Consider the following 23024-nt stretch of genomic DNA (forward strand, 5'->3'; position numbering starts at 1 on the left):
GTTCATCAATGTGTCTCTCCCCGTCATTGTGGTGAGTTTGAGCTTCAGTTTCTGTAGTCACTTGTAATTTCTTGCAGATTTCTTGATCAATGAAGGTGACGGCACTCTGGGCATCCAGTAGCGCATAGACGTATACTGATGGAGTAGAGTTAACAATCCTGTTTTCTAAGACTTCTGAGTTGTGTTATCTAATCTAAGCAAACACCTTCAATTGCTTTTCAATGGCTTTTGTCTCAAGATAACGCGATGAGTTAAGAAATTTGAGTTAAGAGCTGGAGTGCTAACCCTGCTCCATCTGTACTTTCTTGTTCCTCCTTTTAGGATTTGAAATGCACACTGGTACAACCATGGATGTGACATTGCTTTCTCCTTCCCTCACTCTGCAAGAGAATACCGATATTTTATTTTCTTCCGTGGTATCGTTAGGTATTGAGGATTTATCCTTCTTTGGATGTTCTTCATGTAGTGGTGTAGGATGACATCCTTTGCAAACGCTGCATGTGGCTTTTTTCTTACACTCCCTAATAACATGACCTTTTCTTAGACATCCGAAACACAGTTGGTTATCCAGCACAAATCTTTTCTTCTGGGGACTTTGTTGGCGCTTATGTATGGAGTGGTTCTCTTCACAGAACGTACACTTGAAGGTAGTCTGAAGATTTGTCGGTTCTGTCTCTCTACTGATCCCAGTAGTGACTTTGAACTTGCTCTCGTAGGTATCTGGACTAGGGATGAGCGAACTCGAACTGTATAGTTCGGGTTCGTACCGAATTTTGGGGTGTCCGTGACACGGACCCGAACCCGGACATTTTCGTAAAAGTCCGGGTTCGGGTTCGGTGTTCGTCGCTTTCTTCGCGCTTTTGTGACGCTTTCTTGGCGCTTTTTGAAAGGCTGCAAAGCAGCCAATCAACAAGCGTCATACTACTTGCCCCAAGAGGCCATCACAGCCATGCCTACTATTGGCATGGCTGTGATTGGCCAGAGCACCATGTGACCCAGCCTCTATTTAAGCTGGAGTCACATAGCGCCGCCCGTCACTCTGCTCTGATTAGCGTAGGGAGAGGTTGCGGCTGCGACAGTAGGGCGAGATTAGGCAGATTAACTCCTCCAAAGGACTTGATTAACTGATCGATCTGCAGCTGTGGATCATTGAGCTGCTGATCCTCAATTGCTCACTGTTTTTAGGCTGCACAGACCGTTTGTCAGTCTCATTTTTCTGGGGTGATCGGCGGCCATTTTGTGTCTTGTGGTGCGCCAGCACAAGCTGCGACCAAGTGCATTTAACCCTCAATGGTGTGGTTGTTTTTTGGCTAAAGCCTACATCAGGGTGAAGCTGTCACACCAAGTGCATTTAACCAGCAATAGTCTGTTCATTTTTTGGCCATATACAAAATCAGGGGCAAGCTGCGCCTGTCACCAAGTGCATTTAACCCTCAATGGTGTGGTTGTTTTTTGGCTAAAGCCTACATCAGGGTGAAGCTGTGACACCAAGTGCATTTAACCAGCAATAGTCTGTTCATTTTTTGGCCATATACAAAATCAGGGGCAAGCTGCGCCTGTCACCAAGTGCATTTAACCCTCAATGGTGTGGTTGTTTTTTGGCTAAAGCCTACATCAGGGTGAAGCTGTCACACCAAGTGCATTTAACCAGCAATAGTCTGTTCATTTTTTGGCCATATACAAAATCAGGGGCAAGCTGCGCCTGTCACCAAGTGCATTTAACCCTCAATGGTGTGGTTGTTTTTTGGCTAAAGCCTACATCAGGGTGAAGCTGTCACACCAAGTGCATTTAACCAGCAATAGTCTGTTTATTTTTTGGCCATATCCCAGTCTAATTCTGTCACTAAATCCATACCGGTCACCCAGCGCCTAAATACTAGGCCTCAAATTTATATCCAGCTAAATCTGTCCCTAGTGCTGTAGCTGGGCGAGTTATTTAGTGTCCGTTCAAGCACATTTCTTGTTCTGGGTTGAAATACAATTCCCAATTTAGCAATTTCATAATTTAGTGGTTCCTGCTATATCAGAGCTATTTGAAATCTATCCCAAAAAGGGTATATAATATTGAAGGTGCACATTGGGTCATTCAGAATAACTTCACACACACCCGCTACTGTGTATTTCCAAGTCTAATTCTGTCACTAAACCCATACCTGTCACCCAGCGCCTAAATACTAGGCCTCAAATTTAAATCCCTCTAAATCTCTCGTTACCCACCGCTGTACTGTTGTTGCTGGGCAAGATATTTAGTGTCCGTCAAAGCACATTTTTTGTTCTGGGTTGAAGTACAATTCCCAATTTAGCAATTTCATAATTTAGTGGTTTCTGCTATATCAGAGCTATTTGAAATCTATCCCTAAAAGGGTATATAATATTGAAGGTGCACATAGGGTCATTCAGAATAACTTCACACACACGCTTCTGTGCATTTCCAAGTCTAATTCTGTCACTAAATCCATACCGGTGACCCAGCGCCTAAATACTAGGCCTCAAATTTAAATCCCTCTAAATCTCTCGTTACCCACCGCTGTACTGTTGTTGCTGGGCAAGATATTTAGTGTCCGTCAAAGCACATTTTTTGTTCTGGGTTGAAGTACAATTCCCAATTTAGCAATTTCATAATTTAGTGGTTTCTGCTATATCAGAGCTATTTGAAATCTATCCCTAAAAGGGTATATAATATTGAAGGTGCACATAGGGTCATTCAGAATAACTTCACACACACGCTTCTGTGCATTTCCAAGTCTAATTCTGTCACTAAATCCATACCGGTGACCCAGCGCCTAAATACTAGGCCTCAAATTTAAATCCCTCTAAATCTCTCGTTACCCACCGCTGTACTGTTGTTGCTGGGCAAGATATTTAGTGTCCGTCAAAGCACATTTTTTGTTCTGGGTTGAAGTACAATTCCCAATTTAGCAATTTCATAATTTAGTGGTTTCTGCTATATCAGAGCTATTTGAAATCTATCCCTAAAAGGGTATATAATATTGAAGGTGCACATAGGGTCATTCAGAATAACTTCACACACACGCTTCTGTGCATTTCCAAGTCTAATTCTGTCACTAAATCCATACCGGTGACCCAGCGCCTAAATACTAGGCCTCAAATTTAAATCCCTCTAAATCTCTCGTTACCCACCGCTGTACTGTTGTTGCTGGGCAAGATATTTAGTGTCCGTCAAAGCACATTTTTTGTTCTGGGTTGAAGTACAATTCCCAATTTAGCAATTTCATAATTTAGTGGTTCCTGCTATATCAGAGCTATTTGAAATCTATCCCAAAAAGGGTATATAATATTGAAGGTGCACATTGGGTCATTCAGAATAACTTCACACACACCCGCTACTGTGTATTTCCAAGTCTAATTCTGTCACTAAACCCATACCTGTCACCCAGCGCCTAAATACTAGGCCTCAAATTTAAATCCCTCTAAATCTCTCGTTACCGCTGTCCTGTTGTAGCTGGGAAAGTTATTTAGTGCCCGTCAAAGCACATTTTTTGTTCTGGGTTGAAGTACAATTCCCAATTTAGCAATTTCATAATTTAGTGGTTCCTGCTATATCAGAGCTATTTGAAATCTATCCCAAAAAGGGTATATAATATTCAAGGTGCACATTGGGTCATTCAGAATAACTTCACACACACGCTTCTGTGCATTTCCAAGTCTAATTCTGTCACTAAATCCATACCGGTCACCCAGCGCCTAAATACTAGGCCTCAAATTTATATCCCGCTGAATTTGAATACAATACATTGGGCCAAATAATATATTTGTTGTTGTGGTGAACCATAACAATGAGAAAAACATCTAGTAAGGGACGCGGACGTGGACATGGTCGTGGTGGTGTTAGTGGACCCTCTGGTGCTGGGAGAGGACGTGGCCGTTCTGCCACATCCACACGTCCTAGTGTACCAACTACCTCAGGTCCCAGTAGCCGCCAGAATTTACAGCGATATATGGTGGGGCCCAATGCCGTTCTAAGGATGGTAAGGCCTGAGCAGGTACAGGCATTAGTCAATTGGGTGGCCGACAGTGGATCCAGCACGTTCACATTATCTCCCACCCAGTCTTCTGCAGAAAGCGCACAGATGGCGCCTGAAAACCAACCCCATCAGTCTGTCACATCACCCCCATGCATACCAGGGAAACTGTCTCAGCCTCAAGTTATGCAGCAGTCTCTTATGCTGTTTGAAGACTCCGCTGGCAGGGTTTCCCAAGGGCATCCACCTAGCCCTTCCCCAGCGGTGAAAGACATAGAATGCACTGACGCACAACCACTTATGTTTCCTGATGATGAGGACATGGGAATACCACCTCAGCATGTCTCTGATGATGACGAAACACAGGTGCCAACTGCTGCGTCTTTCTGCAGTGTGCAGACTGAACAGGAGGTCAGGGATCAAGACTGGGTGGAAGACGATGCAGGGGACGATGAGGTCCTAGACCCCACATGGAATGAAGGTCGTGCCACTGACTTTCACAGTTCGGAGGAAGAGGCAGTGGTGAGACCGAGCCAACAGCGTAGCAAAAGAGGGAGCAGTGGGCAAAAGCAGAACACCCGCCGCCAAGAGACTCCGCCTGCTACTGACCGCCGCCATCTGGGACCGAGCACCCCAAAGGCAGCTTCAAGGAGTTCCCTGGCATGGCACTTCTTCAAACAATGTGCTGACGACAAGACCCGAGTGGTTTGCACGCTGTGCCATCAGAGCCTGAAGCGAGGCATTAACGTTCTGAACCTGAGCACAACCTGCATGACCAGGCACCTGCATGCAAAGCATGAACTGCAGTGGAGTAAACACCTTAAAACCAAGGAAGTCACTCAGGCTCCCCCTGCTACCTCTTCTGCTGCTGCCGCCTCGGCCTATTCTGCTGCTGCCGCCTCGGCCTCTTCCTCCGCCTCTGGAGGAACGTTGGCACCTGCCGCCCAGCAAACAGGGGATGTACCACCAACACCACCACCACCACCTCCGTCACCAAGCGTCTCAACCATGTCACACGCCAGCGTTCAGCTCTCCATCTCACAAACATTTGATAGAAAGCGTAAATTCCCACCTAGCCACCCTCGATCCCTGGCCCTGAATGCCAGCATTTCTAAACTACTGGCCTATGAAATGCTGTCATTTAGGCTGGTGGACACAGACAGCTTCAAACAGCTCATGTCGCTTGCTGTCCCACAGTATGTTGTTCCCAGCCGGCACTACTTCTCCAAGAGAGCCGTGCCTTCCCTGCACAACCAAGTATCCGATAAAATCAAGTGTGCACTGCGCAACGCCATCTGTGGCAAGGTCCACCTAACCACAGATACGTGGACCAGTAAGCACGGCCAGGGACGCTATATCTCCCTAACTGCACACTGGGTAAATGTAGTGGCAGCTGGGCCCCAGGCGGAGAGCTGTTTGGCGCACGTCCTTCCGCCGCCAAGGATCGCAGGGCAACATTCTTTGCCTCCTGTTGCCACCTCCTCCTTCTCGGCTTCCTCCTCCTCTTCTTCCACCTGCTCATCCAGTCAGCCACACACCTTCACCACCAACTTCAGCACAGCCCGGGGTAAACGTCAGCAGGCCATTCTGAAACTCATATGTTTGGGGGACAGGCCCCACACCGCACAGGAGTTGTGGCGGGGTATAGAACAACAGACCGACGAGTGGTTGCTGCCGGTGAGCCTCAAGCCCGGCCTGGTGGTGTGTGATAATGGGCGAAATCTCGTTGCAGCTCTGGGACTAGCCAATTTGACGCACATCCCTTGCTTGGCGCATGTGCTGAATTTGGTGGTGCAGAAGTTCATTCACAACTACCCCGACATGTCAGAGCTGCTGCATAAAGTGCGGGCCGTCTGTTCGCGCTTCCGGCGTTCACATCCTGCCGCTGCTCGCCTGTCTGCGCTACAGCGTAACTTCGGCCTTCCCGCTCACCGCCTCATATGCGACGTGCCCACCAGGTGGAACTCCACCTTGCACATGCTGGACAGACTGTGCGAGCAGCAGCAGGCCATAGTGGAGTTTCAGCTGCAGCACGCACGGGTCAGTCGCACTACAGAACAGCACCACTTCACCACCAATGACTGGGCCTCCATGCGAGACCTGTGTGCCCTGTTGCGCTGTTTCGAGTACTCCACCAACATGGCCAGTGGCGATGACACCGTTATCAGCGTTACAATACCACTTCTATGTCTCCTTGAGAAAACACTTAGGGCGATGATGGAACAGGAGGTGGCCCAGGAGGAGGAGGAGGAGGATGAGGAAGAGGGGTCATTTTTAGCACTTTCAGGCCAGTCTCTTCGAAGTGACTCAGAGGGAGGTTTTTTGCAACAGCAGAGGCCAGGTACAAATGTGGCCAGCCAGGGCCCACTACTGGAGGACGAGGAGGACGAGGATGAGGAGGAGGTGGAGGAGGATGAGGATGAAGCATGGTCACAGCGGGGTGGCACCCAACGCAGCTCGGGTCCATCACTGGTGCGTGGCTGGGGGGAAAGGCAGGACGATGACGATACGCCTCCCACAGAGGACAGCTTGTCCTTACCCCTGGGCAGCCTGGCACACATGAGCGACTACATGCTGCAGTGCCTGCGCAACGACAGCAGAGTTGCCCACATTTTAACCTGTGCGGACTACTGGGTTGCCACCCTGCTGGATCCACGCTACAAAGACAATGTGCCCACCTTACTTCCTGCACTGGAGCGTGATAGGAAGATGCGCGAGTACAAGCGCACGTTGGTAGACGCGCTACTGAGAGCATTCCCAAATGTCACAGGGGAACAAGTGGAAGCCCAAGGCCAAGGCAGAGGAGGAGCAAGAGGTCGCCAAGGCAGCTGTGTCACGGCCAGCTCCTCTGAGGGCAGGGTTAGCATGGCAGAGATGTGGAAAACTTTTGTCAACACGCCACAGCTAACTGCACCACCACCTGATACGCAACGTGTTAGCAGGAGGCAACATTTCACTAACATGGTGGAACAGTACGTGTGCACACCCCTCCACGTACTGACTGATGGTTCGGCCCCATTCAACTTCTGGGTCTCTAAATTGTCCACGTGGCCAGAGCTAGCCTTTTATGCCTTGGAGGTGCTGGCCTGCCCGGCAGCCAGCGTTTTGTCTGAACGTGTATTCAGCACGGCAGGGGGCGTCATTACAGACAAACGCAGCCGCCTGTCTACAGCCAATGTGGACAAGCTGACGTTCATAAAAATGAACCAGGCATGGATCCCACAGGACCTGTCCGTCCCTTGTCCAGATTAGACATTAACTACCTCCCCATAACCATATATTATTGGACTCCAGGGCACTTCCTCATTCAATCCTATTTTTATTTTCATTTTACCATTATATTGCGATGCTACCCAAAGTTGAATGAACCTCTCCTCTGCCTGTGTGCTAGGCCTAAATATATGCCAATGGACTGTTGCAGTGGTGGCTGACATGAAGCCTGATTCTCTGCTATGACATGCAGACTAATTCTCTGCTGACATGAAGCCAGATTGTCTGTTACGGGACCTCTCTCCTCTGCCTGGGTGCTGGGCCTAAATTTATGACAATGGACTGTTGCAGTGGTGGCTGACGTGAAGCCTGATTCTCTGCTATGACATGCAGACTGATTCTCTGCTGACATGAAGCCAGATCCTCTGTTACGGGACCTCTCTCCTCTGCCTGGGTGCTGGGCCTAAATTTATGACAATGGACTGTTGCAGTGGTGGCTGACGTGAAGCCTGATTCTCTGCTATGACATGCAGACTGATTCTCTGCTGACATGAAGCCAGATCCTCTGTTACGGGACCTCTCTCCTCTGCCTGGGTGCTGGGCCTGAATATATGCCAATGGACTGTTGCAGTGGTGGGTGACGTGAAGCCTCATTCTCTGCTATGACATGCAGACTAATTCTCTGCTGACATGAAGACAGATTCTCTGTTACGGGACCTCTCTCCTCTGCCTGTGTGTGTGCTGGGCCTAAATATATGCCAATGGACTGTTGCAGTGGTGGCTGACGTGAAGCCTCATTCTCTGCTATGACATGCAGACTAATTCTCTGCTGACATGAAGACAGATTCTCTGTTACGGGACCTCTCTCCTCTGCCTGTGTGTGTGCTGGGCCTAAATATATGCCAATGGACTGTTGCAGTGGTGGCTGACGTGAAGCCTCATTCTCTGCTATGACATGCAGACTAATTCTCTGCTGACATGAAGCCAGATTGTCTGTTACGGGACCTCTCTCCTCTGCCTGTGTGTGTGCTGGGCCTAAATATATGCCAATGGACTGTTGCTGTGGTGGCTGACGTGAAGCCTCATTCTCTGCTATGACATGCAGACTAATTCTCTGCTGACATGAAGACAGATTCTCTGTTACGGGACCTCCCTCCTCTGCCTGGGTGCTGGGCCTAAATATATGCCAATGGACTGTTGCAGTGGTGGCTGACGTGAAGCCTCATTCTCTGCTATGACATGCAGACTAATTCTCTGCTGACATGAAGACAGATTCTCTGTTACGGGACCTCTCTCCTCTGCCTGGGTGCCGGGGCCTAAATATCTGAGAATGGACTGTTCCAGTGGTGGGTGACGGGAAGCCAGATTCTCTGCTATGGAACCTCTCTCCAATTGATTTTGGTTAATTTTTATTTATTTAATTTTTATTTTAATTCATTTCCCTATCCACATTTGTTTGCAGGGGATTTACCTACATGTTGCTGCCTTTTGCAGCCCTCTAGCTCTTTCCTGGGCTGTTTTACAGCCTTTTTAGTGCCGAAAAGTTCGGGTCCCCATTGACTTCAATGGGGTTCGGGTTCGGGACGAAGTTCGGATCGGGTTCGGATCCCGAACCCGAACATTTCCGGGATGTTCGGCCGAACTTCTCGAACCCGAACATCCAGGTGTTCGCTCAACTCTAATCTGGACCTTTAGTTGTTGTGTTGGTTGCAAAGCTAGTTGCTCTTACACGTCTTATCTGTCTTGCAGGGCTTTCTTCTAAGGATTTTAAGATGTAAGATGATGTTACTGGATTACATGCTATCCTCATTGATGAACTCAGAGAACGCTTTAAAACTTGGAAAGTTCTTACCTAGATCTAAATGTTTAGTCACATAGCGATTCCATCTAGAAGCCACTTCTTCAAGTACCGTAGCTTCTTCGTCTTTTCTCTAGAAGTTACCTTCAAGAACATCCTTGGCTTCCCCAACAACATATCTCTGAAGGTAGAATAACTTGTCAACTGGACTGAAGCAATGATGCTCAATGATTATCTCAAAACTTGCCTTCCACTCTATGAACTTCAGTACGTCTCCTGAAAATACAGTAAGTTCCAGAATAGGAAGTCTAGCAAGAACTGTTCTCTGTGGTCTTGCTCGGACAATGTTTATAACATTCTCCTGAGCATTGCCATGGCATCTAAGAATAGAATCATCCAGTTCAATTTTCTCACTTAGTTCTGAACTAGGTGAGTCATTTTCATCTTTTCTGGTAAAGATAGAGGGCAAATTCACACACCTTTTCTTAACACTGGACTAGGCCTCTCTTTGTTTTTATGAACAGGGATGGAAGGATAATAACTTATTCTTTTACTACATGCTGGAGATTTACTTCCATTCTCCTGGGCGTATGGAGGAAAGTAGGAGTCTGTTTCTTCACTTAGTACAGATTTAATCCTAAGACTACTTTGATTCATATCCTCTTAGTTTACTCTGAGTCTGGCTTCTATAATCTTAACTTCTTTCTGCCTTTTCAGACTTTTTAATTTGATGGTGCTGTGCCTTCATTTCAGTTTCCATCTGATGGCATTGTGCATCCTTTTCTGATATGTGGGTGGCAGTTCTGCTAGAGATTGTGGTTCTCCCTAAGGACCTAGCATATTCTCTCATAAAAAGCTCGTTCATTCTACTTCTTGCTTTAACTTCATCATAGTTTGCTGCAGATGATAGTTCTCTCATGAGCTTTATTAAATCTTTAGTGACCGCAGTACATGTGTCCATGTTCCTTACAATATCCGGGGAAGGTGTCGTAAGTGACCGCAGGTTGACATATGCTGCCATAAGCTCTGATTCAGCTTCTTCTACCATCTCTACCATATCACTCAAGTTCCTTTTTATACTTTCTTGCATTAGCTTTCTACGAATGTCTTTAATGTATAATTTCCACTGCTCATACATTCTGGGAAACATTTTTCTTTTTAAAGCTGCTTCTTGCTCCAAATTTTCCAGCATCTTTGGGGTAAGTTTTCTGGAACGTGATCTGCTTGGGCTATATTTGGTTCATCTGCTTGGGCTATATTTGTTTGAGGCAAGACTAATGCTGCAAAATAATTTTCTACTTCAAACAGGTTCCCTTGCTCTTCAACTTCTACTCTATCTATCTTTGTATTCTCTAACAGTGGCATGGTAATACTAGGCTCAGACAAATGCAGAAATAAATGACTTTCACGTTAAATGTAACAGCGCTAAATGCAGGCAATAAATGACTTTTCACTTTAAATGCAGCGTGTGTAATATAAATTGTCCTTTGTTTTACTTTAAAGTCTTTAGTTGAACACAAAAATGTTTCTTTATGCCAGAGCCTATATGCCATGATAATTAATAAAAGGAAAAGCTCTGACGGGGCGTGGCCGTGACGCCGAGGAGTATGGCCGCTTGATTCCAGAGCTCCCGCTCCAGTCTAGCGTTTCAGCCCAGCAGAACCTTAATTTTGCACTTTATCCGCTTCTTCTGGTGCGGTTCGGCATCGGAACCATCCCTGATGATGACTAGGGGGAAAAGAAGCATAAAAAACCAGGGGAAACTGGAGCTTTTCTTCGGCCCTGAACAGAACAAAGATGGCGCCGACACACGAGACAGACATGCAGGGCCCAGCTCCAGCCTGGTATCCGAAAGTAGCGGAGGATCTCGCATCAGAGCCCTCGTGGATCCCCGCAACTACCCCGGTCGGGTAAGAACCAACTCAATAATAAAGGGGACTTAACAGAATACGACTCGGCACCTCTGAGGGCCGAGGCGCCACAGCGATTGCCCGGTACAAGTCCGGCTAAACAAAGACCCAGATTGCAGGAACAGGGGGTGTATGCCCAGGAAGCAAGCGGCAGCCACGGCTTGGCAGAAACAGACACCTTGTCTGACAAGTTAGGCAACTTCCCCATAGACGATAGACCAGCGTCTAGTTTGCTGCTGAAGGACATGCTTTTAGCGTTTAATCAGTCGGTTACCAGCCATATATCACAAGCAATTGCGCCGATTCAGGTGTCAGTAACAGCCCTGGACAAGAGAGTTCAGCATGTGGAGCAAAAAATGGGCGAATTTGAGGACTCGCATAACAACCTAATGGACTCTCATGGCTCCCAATCGGAGGAAATTGCTTACCTCCGGGCGAAAGTGGCAGACCTGGAGGATCGGTCCCGCCGAAACAACTTAAAGCTGCGCGGGGTGCCAGAATCGGTCTCAGTGGCGGACCTGCAACCATACATCAAAAAGATGATTAAACTGCTTCTGCCTGATTGCACCAAGCAAGACCTCATCATTGACCGGGCTCTTAGGATTGCCAAGCCTAAGCATCTGCCTGATGATGTGCCTCAAGATGTACTAGCCCGCCTGCACTTCTTTCAGGCAAAGGAGGATACCCTCGTGGCAGCAAGAAAGCTAGGCACCTTACCGGAGCCATATCAATCTGTCAAGCTTTTTGCGGATCTCTCCATTGCTACCCTGCAGCTCAGACGCACGCTAGCCCCGATTACCATGGCTCTGAGATCGCATTCAGTACCTTATCGTTGGGGTTACCCTATGAAGCTCCAGAAAGATGGAACTATGTCTGTCATTCACACAGTCGAGGAGGGCAAGGCTGTCTTGGCAACCTGGGGTATCAAAGTGTCGGTGGTTCCTACAGAGAAGACATAATTGCAGGTCTTGCAGGGGTTGCCCCCACATCTGGAGAAGCCCTTGTATCTAAGCCAACTTGACTTCGTACTAGCTCCTATCCTGTTAGCCGTGAAGAGGGATGGGGACAGCGAGCAGGACAATGTAGTGGCTCTTCTAGAAACAATTCTGAGGCCTGATTTTAAGGCATTATATAATATTTCATCGTCATACAGAATTGGTAGACAGCCCTTGATTATGGAGCTAATTTTGTTGAACTTCTTGCTATATGCCAGTGATAACGTTGGTACATTGTCCTGGTCACTGTCCCCATACCTCCCCACCTTCCTGAATGGGGTATCCTGTTTGCCTCGTGCTTCTATTTTGCCAAAAAGCATTTCTCGTCTATTCTTTCTCTGTGCAATGGCTCTGCCCCTCTCTAGCATCCAGGTGGGGTAGTTCCTGGCTTTTAATCTTGCATCCACCTTATTGAACTCCTCATTCAGAAGTGCAGGAAGACTGCAATTTCTGGCTGCTCGTGTGTATTCCCCCACGGGGATCGCCCTGATAGTGTGTAAAGGATGATGGCTCCTGGCATTCAGGATGGAGTTCCCAGCCACCTCCTTTCTATACGTTCGGGTGTGCACCACCTCCCCTGGACAACCACGGAGTGTCAAGTCTAAGAAGTTGATAATGGTCTCACTGGATGTGCATGTGAAACGCAAATTATAATTGTTGGCATTGAGGTACGCCTGGAGGTCCGGGACGGCAGATACACCGTCCGCCCAAATCATGAGCAGGTCATCGATGTATCTGCCGTACCAGACCAATCCATGCTCAAAAGGGTTATCTAAACTATATATAAATTTTTCCTCCCAATATGCCATAGTTAAATTCGCCAGCGAGTGCGAGAATTTCGCCCCCATTGACACCCCGCGTGTCTGTAGGTAGTGCACACCATCGAACATGAAGTAGTTGTGGATCAGCAAGAATGCTGTAACCTCACATACATAATCTATGTAGCTGGGGCCACATCCCGTGTACCTATGGAGATGGTACTCCATAGCTAACAAGGCAACCCCGTGGGGGATGGAGGGATACAGAGCTATGACGTCAGCCGTGATCCATATGTAGTTAGCTTCCCATTTCAGGCTGTACATGGCTCTCAACACGTCTGCTGTGTCCTTGAGGAAACCCGGCGTGCGCCTGACCAGTGGCTGGAGGACATTATCCAGCCAACTGCCCAGGCGCTCCGTCAGGGATCCCAAACCAGACACTATGGGGCGAAGAGGAGGGGGGGGTGGACACCTTTATGGATTTGCGTTTCACATGCACATCCAGTGAGACCATTATCAACTTCCTAGACTTGACACTCCGTGGTTGTCCAGGGGAGGTGGTGCACACCCGAACGTATAGAAAGGAGGTGGCTGGAAACTCCATCCTGAATGCCAGGAGCCATTATCATTTACACACTATCAGGGCGATCCCCGTGGGGGAATACACACGAGCAGCCAGAAATTGCCGTCTTCCTGCACTTCTGAATGAGGAATTCAATAAGGTGGATGCAAGATTAAAAGCCAGGAACTACCCCACCTGGATGCTAGAGAGGGGCAGAGCCATTGCACAGAGAAAGAATAGACGAGAAATGCTTTTTGGCAAAATAGAAGCACGAGGCAAACAGGATACCCCATTCAGGAAGATGGGGAGGTATGGGGACAGTGACCAGGACAATGTACCAACGTTATCGCTGGCATATAGCAAGGAGTTCAACAAAATTAGCTCCATAATCAAGGGCTGTCTACCAATTCTGTATGACGATGAAATATTATATAATGCCTTAAAATCAGGCCTCAGAATTGTTTCTAGAAGAGCCACTACATTGTCCTGCTCGTTGTCCCCATCCCTCTTCACGGCTAACAGGATAGGAGCTAGTACGAAGTCAAGTTGACTTAGATACAAGGGCTTCTCCAGATGTGGGGGCAACCCCTGCAAGACCTGCAATTATGTCACCCCCTCAAAGTCCTTTGACAGATCTGACCACTCCTGCAGTTTTCCAATACAAAGTTATATTAATTGTAACACTGCAGGATTGGTATACATCATACAGTGCACGGATTGCGACCTAATGTATGTTGGAAGTACGATCCGAAGGTTCAGAAATCGCCTTCTGGAACATTTAAATTATATCAGCAACCCTAATGCACTCAACATTTCGAATGCAGCCAGACATTTTATTCATATGCATGATCGTCAAGTAAGGGGCTTCAAAGCCTTCGCAATAGAGAGGGTCTTCGCCCCCAAGAGAGGGGGTGACCACCGCAAGAAACTCCTCCTACGGGAGGCGTTCTGGATTTTTAGGCTTAACACTAGAGTTCCATCTGGCCTCAATTTGAAAAAAGAACTAATGTACATATATCAATAATAAGCAAAGAAAATATATGTGCCTATGTTTACTATTCTTCTGTGTCTCTTTCCTCCTCTTCCCCTTTTCCCCTCCCCCCCCCCCTCTTGTTTGTCCATCTAGTCCTCAGCTTTTGGTTCCAGCATTGGTTTTCGCTTGCATAATATGAATAGAAAGCGTGGTATTAGTCTTTCAAGTAGAAAAATACTGTTACAAGGGTGAAGGCCGTTTTGGTTATGTACAATATATGTTTTTATATGTTGCAAGAGTTGGTGTGTTCACACTGTGCGGTTCTTTGGATTTTTCTCTGTTTCCTTTTCCAGTGAATGTTCATGGGAACTGGATCAGAGTTCTCTAAGGGTTAACCTTTAGTTTAAGCCCCAGCACAGTCTGTAATGCATCAACTTGGTAATGAGTGGGTGGCAACCAGGGTGTGATGCACAGTGAGACGACCAATAGGGCTAATGCCGCCTCCCATGGATTGTTTGGGGGAATGGTTTCCTATTTCCTTTATATTGGGGTGTCTCACTGTGCAACGTTACGACTAAGGGTCCCAGTACCCGAAACGCGTCAACGCTATTCTGTTGTACTAAGTGGCAGTCTGTCATGTCCATATGATGTTCCAATAAAGAAGCAGTTTTAACATGGATCCAATTTGAATCTGAGACCTTTCTTCAAAATTACCTGCAGCCTGCGACGGGGTCACACCCCCAGGGTTTCGGAATCGGGATTATACAAGACCGGGAGGTGAGCTGGATAAAGTTTTTTTCTCTGTTTCCAAAGCTTTTTGCACACATATGAGTTAGCACTGAAAAAGACTAAAGCTACTTATTACTCTCAAGCTAACAAAGCAGGGAAACTGCTGGCAAGTCGGGTTAAGTCAAGGACTGTGAAATCAAAAATAGCGTTTCTATGGAATTCTTCCAAATCTTATAAGCTGTTTGATCCTAAAGCTATAGCTTATCAGTTTAAATCTTACTACTCACAATTATATAACCTACAGGATGAACCTGGATTTGTTCCTGCTTCCTCTGGCGGCATTGAGGAATTTCTGGGATCCCTAACGATACCCTCTTTAGATAAGAATCAAAGTGATTCCCTTAGTGCTCCTGTCACTCAAGCTGAAATTTATAAGGTAATAAAAGGTTTGCCACATCATAAAAGCCCTGGTCCAGATGGACTTTCGAATTCTTACTACAAGACCTTTTCTGAATATTTGTTGCCACATCTCCACGCATCCCTGTCACGTGCCATGGAAAAGGGTAGTATGCCTAGTGAAATGCTGGAAGCGGTCATTGTGACGTTACCTAAGCCTGGAAAGGATCCTTCCGTTCCTCAAAATTTCCGCCCCATCTCCTTACTCAACACAGACCTTAAAATCTATGCGAAAATTTTAGCCTCCCGCCTAGCTAGCATACTTCCAGATTTGGTGGCCCCGAACCAGGTGGGCTTTGTCCAGGGGCGCCAAATCACAGACAACTCAAGGAGGGTTTTGAACTTAGTTGATTTTGTAAATCGGGCCAGAATCCCAACAGTCTTGGTTACCCTGGATGCAGAGAAGGCCTTCGACCGAGTTAACTGGTCGTTTGTCTTCTCTGTACTCCGCAAGATGGGGTTCCCAGAGTCAATTATTCAACCGATAAAGGTCCTTTATTCTAACCCATCAGCCCGTGTATTAGCAAACGGTGTATTGTCAGACCCATTTAAGCTTTCTAATGGCACGAGACAGGGATGCCCCCTTTCTCCCTTAATATTTATTTTATCATTGGAACCATTGGCACAGGCGATCCGTCAGTCGACCGAAGTGACGGGAGTAAAAATTGGAAATAGGCAACATTGCTTATCGCTATATGCGGATGATATTATTCTGTCCCTTACGAATCCCAGGAAGTCCTTAAAGGCGGTGATGGACATCATTCGCTCTTATGGAGCCTTGTCGTACTATAAGATAAACGAAAGTAAATCCCAGGCTCTATCATTGGGGATCCCAGGAGCATGCTTGTCCCAGTTGAAATCAGAATTCTCCTTGGATTGGCAAGAATCTATGGTTCAGTATCTAGGTTTTAAAGTGACAGTCACCCCTCAGGGTCTATATAAGGCTAATTTCCCTCCCCTCTTGCTTTCACTTCAACCAGAATTAGATAGTATGGCCAAAACAGAGCTATCTTGGCTAGGACGTATTGCTGCATTTCAACAACATATACTGCCAAAATTATTATATTTATTCCGCACTATCCCTATTCCAGTCCCAATTTCCTTTTTTAACCAAGCTAATAGGATGTTAAACGCTTTCAGTTGGAACAAAGCTAAACCTAGAATAGCGAGAAGTATCATGTGTAGACATAGGAAATACGGGGGCCTGGGTATGCCTAACTTGTTCGATTATTATTTAGCTTCCAGAATTAATCAACTTAATGGCTGGTGGAGATGGGAAGTCGAAAAACATTGGGTGTACATTGAACAATCGCAAGTCCCAGGGAAGAATCTACGCGCCGTACTCATGGCAGCGTTGCATGATGGATATTCAGGTCTCCACCCGGCTTTTTATGTCTATACATCAGTGGCACTGTGGAAAAAGTATCGTGACTTCAGTAGAGCAGCCCCATCATCAGTGGCACACCTAACCGATATAGACTCTCTTCAATATCTGGTTCCAGATTTAAATGTTAGAGTATGGAAAGATTGCGGCCTTTCAACTGTGGCAGACTTATTGTCAGGTTCAGTATTGAAAACCTTTAAAGATATCGAGCAAACTCATAACGTCCCTCAACAAGAAGTGTTTTCGTATATCAAAATAAGACACATATTGTCAAATAACCCGTCGTTTGTCCTCAAGAACCATACTCAACTGATGGTTCATTGGTCCATCCGAGGACCCGCTCACAAAGGGATTAAACCTTTGTATATGTTTCTGGGGGATAAGGATAGGTTTTCAAAAACTACTCCATTTTTAGCATGGGAGAATGAGCTTAAAACAACCTTCTCCATAGCCCAATGGTCAGCAGCAAATAGGATGGCTATCTCCACTCTTAAATGCTCTTCACATCTGGAAACTTTTCTCAAAACAACGCTGAGGTGGTACTATACCCCGGTTACGTTAAACACATTTTTTCCAAACACTAACATAACCTGCTGGAGGAATTGTGGACATAAAGGCACACTGCTGCATATACTGTGGCAATGTCCTGGAATTTACTCCCTCTGGGCTCAGGTGTTTTCTAAGGTGTCGGAGATTGTGGGACACCTGATCCCTCCAGATCCAGCTCTAGCTTTGCTTTTGGTGGAGCTAGATAAAATTCCATTTAAATATAGGACTGTTGTTCTGCACTTACTAATTGCTACTAAACTGGCAATCACAAGAAATTGGAAAAGTACTAATATCCCGGATCTGCAAGAGATCATTAGTGCGGTCAATACCATCAACTCATATGAATATATACTAGATCATAGAACATTTCAGGTTGATAAACACAATTCAAAGTGGGATGTCTGGAGGGATCAGGGTCCGGAGGCCCGGAATACTGTTACTGGCAGGGAGGGAGTGGATGCACATATGTAGTATGGAATGTCTCTAAAACAAAATGCAAAGGTATACTAAGGTATAATGAAGACGTGGCACAGATTACTGTATGATTTCTGATATGATTTATTGTATGATTATAAGTTTGTTAAATGTTCTGTTTAAGACAAGATTTGCTATTGGAACTTTACTTGTATGTATAGCTTTATTGTGTACTTAAACAAAATAGGAGTACTGTGCTCAGTGACTCATATTACTGCTTGTAAACAATTGTTGTTTCATTTTGGCATGAGCCAATACTCTGACAATAAAAAACTATTGAAAGTAAAAGTAAAGCTCTGACCTTATTTTGAAGAGCAAGAACAAATTTTAAAAGGGATGTGGGGATGTGTCTTTTCTTGATATGATGCAATGCTCTGCACTGACTTGTGATACTCTGTGATGACTTGCGATGCTCTGCACTGACTTAAGATGTTCTGTGCAGACTTGCAATGCTCTGCGCTTAGTTGTGGTGCTCTGTGCAGACTTGTGATGCACTGGCTTGGATACGCTGCTGCAGACTTTGGGCCTAGTGGCAGGAAAGTAGCTGTCTGCAGTACATGGCCTCCTCGTGGATAGTGGTGCGGGCTCTCTAGCTCTGGACTTCTTTTTAACTTCAACTTTTCTTCATATAACACTGCCGCCCCATAGCAGATACTCCATGTACATAACACGTGTTGAATAAAGTATCATAAATTGGTGGTATGTATAAAATGGTGGTTTAACTGTTCAATCTTGTCATTCAAGATACGATGGTGAATATATTTCTCTCTGCAGTATCTGTACTGTCACTTTAAGTTATTTAAGCACTTCATGATTTGTCTTAGAGGTATATCTAAGATTTAACAGTTCTACTGGTTAAACTGGGTTTGCAGTTTACAGTGGCTATTTGCAGATTGGTTATGATCTGGTATGGTTGTATGCAATTTGGATTGCAATATGTATGCTGGCAATTGGTTTTGTATTTGCAATTGGTGAAAGTGTAAGTAAAAACATATATACATATATATATATATATATATATATAGTTCAGTATACAGTTCTAAACACAATACTAACAATATGAACATTATATAACTGTTTCAACTGCCTATTTTGAACTCTTGTTCCCATAAAACTCAGCTCTTTAGTGAAGTGAATGTCTCTTCAGCTCCTGTCTCTGGTGAATAAAGATTCAAGTAGCAGGAGCTGGGGGGATTTCCAGACAGGCTGTTTGCGAGGTTGGCTGTGATGGGTGAAAGCTCTTGCTCTGTGAGAAGCTGGCTGTGATTGGTCTAGACGTCTGCCCTGCAGCAACAGATTAACACTATGCTTTTTGTTGTTTCTGCTGCATCACTAATCTTACCCTACATTACAAAATGAATCTAAAAGGCATATTATCTTTTTATGCTTCTGTGTATACAAAATATAGCATTAATATAACATCCAAAACATGATGTCACAGTATATAACTCTGCTTTTGTCTTTAACACATAAATATAGGAACTGTATTAAGGCTATTGGCAGGTCTATCTGTATACACATATAAGCTATACTAGCAGCCTAGGACAGGTATTAGCTGGCCAGCTATAGCAAGGCATTTTGGAGCGAAATGTGCTTCGCAATGTCAGAAAGCTTTATCTTGGCAGGTCATGGGTCCTCCAACAGGATAATGACACAAAACATACAGCTAAAAACATCCATCAATGGATAAGAACAAAGCATTGGACTATTCTTCTATGAACCTTGCTGTAAATCCTATTGAACATCTGTGAAAAGAGCTGAAACATGCAGTCTGGAGAAGGCACCCTTAACCGCCTCCGGACCGCCTAACGCAGATGTGCGGTCCGGAGGCGGCAGCCCTGCGCTCAACGACGCATATACGCGTCATCTCGCGAGGGCCGGGATTTCCTGTGAACGCGCGCACACAGACGCGCGCGCTCACAGGAACGGAAGGTAAGCGAGTGGATCTCCAGCCTGCCAGCGGCGATCGCTCGCTGGCAGGCTGGAGATCCGAATTTTTTAACCCCTAACAGGTATATTAGACGCTGTTTTGATAACAGCATCTAATATACCTGCTACCTGGTCCTCTGGTGGTCCCTTTTGTTAGGATCGACCACCAGAGGACTCAGGTAGCTCAGTACAGTCGCACCAAACACCACACTACACTACACCCCCCCCGTCACTTATTTACCCCTTATAAACCCCTGATCACCCATGATCACCCCATATAAACTCCCTGATCACCCCCCTGTCATTGATCACCCCCCTGTCATTGATCACACCCCTGTCAGGCTCCGTTCAGACGTCCGTATGATTTTTACGGATCCACGGATACATGGATCGGATCCGCAAAACACATGTGGACGTCTGAATGGAGCCTTACAGGGGGGTGATCAATGACAGGCGGGTGATCACCCATATACACTCCCTGATCACCCCCTGTCATTGATCACCCGCCTGTCATTGATCACCCCCCTGTAAGGCTCCATTCAGACGTCCGCATGTGTTTTGCGGATCCGATCCATGTTTCCATGGATCCGTAAAAATCATACAAACGTCTGAATGGAGCCTTACAGGGGGGGTGAGCAGTGACAGGGGGGTGATCACCCTGATCACCCCCTGTCATTGATACTCCCCCTGTAAGGCTCCATTCAGACATCCGCATGTGTTTTGCGGATCCGATCCATGTATCCATGGATCTGTAAAAATCATACGGATGTCTGAATGGAGCCTTACAGGGGGGGTGATCAGTGACAGGGGGGTCATCACCCTGATCACCCCCTGCCATTGATAACCCCCCTGTAAGGCTCCATTCAGACGTCCGCATGTGTTTTGCGGATCCGGTCCATGTATCCATGGATCCGTAAAAATCATACGGACGTCTGAATGGAGCCTTACCAGGGGGGTGATCAATGACAGGGGGGTGATCCGGGAGTCTATATGGGTGATTACCCCCCTGTCATTGATCACCCCCCTGTCATTGATCACCCCCCTGTCATTGATCACCCCCCTGTAAGGCTCCATTCAGACGTCCGCATGTGTTTTGCGGATCCGGTCCATGTATCCATGGATCCGTAAAAATCATACGGACGTCTGAATGGAGCCTTACCAGGGGGGTGATCAATGACAGGGGGGTGATCCGGGAGTCTATATGGGTGATTACCCCCCTGTCATTGATCACCCCCCTGTCATTGACCACCCCCCTGTCATTGATCACCCCCCCCTGTAAGGCTCCATTCAGACATTTTTTTGGCCCAAGTTAGCGGAAATTTTTTGTTTGTTTTTGTTTTTGTTTTTTCTTACAAAGTCTCATATTCCACTAACTTGTGTCAAAAAATAAAATCTCACATGAACTCACCATACCCCTCACAGAATCCAAATGCGTAAACATTTTTAGACATTTATATTCCAGACTTCTTCTCACGCTTTAGGGCCCCTTAAAAGCCAGGGCAGTATAAATACCCCACATGTGACCCCATTTCGGAAAGAAGACACCCCAAGGTATTCCATGAGGGGCATATTGAGTCCATGAAAGATTGAAATTTTTGTCCTAAGTTAGCGGAAAGTGAGACTTTGTGAGAAAAAAACAAAAAAAATCAATATCCGCTAACTTATGCAAAAAAAAAAAAATTCTATGAACTCGCCAGGCCCCTCATTGAATACCTTGGGGTGTCTTCTTTCCAAAGTGGGGTCACATGTGGGGTATTTATACTGCCCTGGCTTTTTAGGGGCCCGAAAGTGTGAGAAGAAGTCTGGGATCCAAATGTCTAAAAATGCCCTCCTAAAAGGAATTTGGGCACCTTTGCGCATCTAGGCTGCAAAAAAGTGTCACACATTTGGTATCGCCGTACTCAGGAGAAGTTGGGCAATGTGTTTTGGGGTGTCATTTTACATATACCCATGCTGGGTGAGAAAAATATCTTGGTCAAATGCCAACTTTGTATAAAAAAATGGGAAAAGTTATCTTTTGCCAAGATATTTCTCTCACCCAGCATGGTTATATGTAAAATGACACCCCAAAACACATTGCCCAACTTCTCCTGAGTACGGCGATACCAGATGTGTGACACTTTTTTGCAGCCAAGGTGGGCAAAGGGGCACATATTCCAAAGAGTACCTTTCGGATTTCACAGGCCATTTTTTACAGATTTTGATTGCAAAGTTCTTCTTACACATTTGGGCCCCTAAATTCCCAGGGCAGTATAACTACGCCACAAGTGACCCCATTTTGGAAAGAAGACACCCCAAGGTATTCCGTGAGGGGCACGGCGAGTTCCTAGAATTTTTTATTTTTTGTCGCAAGTTAGTGGAATATGAGACTTTGTAAGAATAAAATAAAAATAAAAAATCATCATCATTTTCCGCTAACTTGTGACAAAAAATAAAAAGTTCTATGAACTCACTATGCCCATCAGCGAATACCTTAGGGTGTCTACTTTCCAAAATGGGGTCATTTGTGGGGTTTTTCTACTGTTTGGGCATTGTAGAACCTCAGGAAACATGACAGGTGCTCAGAAAGTCAGAGCTGCTTCAAAAAGCGGAAATTCACATTTTTGTACCATAGTTTGTAAACGCTATAACTTTTACCATTTTTTTTTTTTGCCCAAACATTTTTTTTTTATCAAAGACATGTAGAAGTATAAATTTAGCGAAAAATTTATATATGGATGTCGTTTTTTTTGCAAAATTTTACAGCTGAAAGTGAAAAATGTCATTTTTTTTGCAAAAAAATCGTTACATTTCGATTAATAACAAAAAAAGTAAAAATGTCAGCAGCAATAAAATACCACCAAATGAAAGCTCTATTAGTGAGAAGAAAAGGAGGTAAAATTCATTTGGGTGGTAAGTTGCATGACCGAGCGATAAACGGTGAAAGTAGTGTAGTGCCGAAGTGTAAAAAGTGCTCTGGTTATGAAGGGGGTTTCAGCTAGCGGGGCTGAAGTGGTTAAAACCTGAGACAGCTGGAGCGATTTGCTCACAAAGAATGGGTCGAAATAATACGGATATAGTAGAGTTAACACTCATGATTTATGAGACGTGTTAGCTAAACTAAATGCGCTAAGCAGACACCTTCAATTACTTTTCAATGGCTTTTGTCTCAAGATAACGCTATGAGTTAAGAAATCTGAGTTAAGAGCTTGATGTGCTAACCCTGCTACATCTGTATGGACAGCTGCAGAGGTCTCATGAGAGTTAAAGAAATTGCTTGATTGCAATGATTGCCTCAAAAGGTTGTGCAACAAAATATTAAGGGTACCATCATT

Source organism: Bufo gargarizans, chromosome 3 (genome assembly GCF_014858855.1).
Source record: "Bufo gargarizans isolate SCDJY-AF-19 chromosome 3, ASM1485885v1, whole genome shotgun sequence".
NCBI lineage: Eukaryota > Metazoa > Chordata > Amphibia > Anura > Bufonidae > Bufo > Bufo gargarizans.